Source organism: Euprymna scolopes, chromosome 41, assembly GCF_053919585.1.
Source record: "Euprymna scolopes isolate OS-2025 chromosome 41, ASM5391958v1, whole genome shotgun sequence".
NCBI lineage: Eukaryota > Metazoa > Mollusca > Cephalopoda > Sepiida > Sepiolidae > Euprymna > Euprymna scolopes.
The window spans coordinates 23,889,983-23,890,650 of NC_136522.1; the positions used below are offsets into that span (position 1 = coordinate 23,889,983).

Consider the following 668-nt stretch of genomic DNA (forward strand, 5'->3'; position numbering starts at 1 on the left):
GGGACAAAAAAGTGTCATTTTTTGCCATTTTTGACCCTTTAGGTCAAAACAGAATTTTTCGCAAAAAAATAAAAATAAAATAAAATTTTTTTTTTAATATGCACATTTATATATTAAAATATAATTTGTGATAAAATTTCAGAAAAACTAATGGACGGTTATCCGTCAATCATCCGGTCTAACGGACAGACGGACCCATTGAAAAAATAGGGCCCTCTCTGATATATCGGGGGACAAAATGTTACTCCATACCCCTTGCTTAAGAAAAAAATAAAATGTAAATGTGTTACAGACCGACCGATGGAGTGACTTTCATGCGACTAAAAATGCCTTAGCATGGAAGGGGAAACCCTTCTATGCTAAGGAAAAGTTACAAATATAAGTACAGCATGTAGTAAGAACAGATACTACACTTTGATCTTGGCCAAAAGGTCAAGAAAAGCTGTATTTATTTACTCCCCTACTGAGCAAATTAGGCACAAGGCCGATTTTTAATGTGATGAGTGAAGGGGAAATGGGGACAAACTCCCCGGAGAGTAGGGGAGCTGGATAGTGACAATTGGTATGAAGGGTTGCCCCTACATTGACCAAGGTCTTATATGTGGGGTTGGTATTCATTTGCTCCCCCACTGAGCAAATTAGGCACAAGGCCGATTTTTAATGTGAGG

The 668-nt window shown here is 37.9% G+C and overlaps 1 pseudogene; it reads right to left on the minus strand.

Annotated features, from left to right (window-relative positions):
• Positions 1–280: 280 nt before the first annotated feature.
• Positions 281–444, minus strand: LOC145266749 (U2 spliceosomal RNA; annotated as a pseudogene).
• Between the last annotated feature and the right edge of the window lie 224 nt (positions 445–668).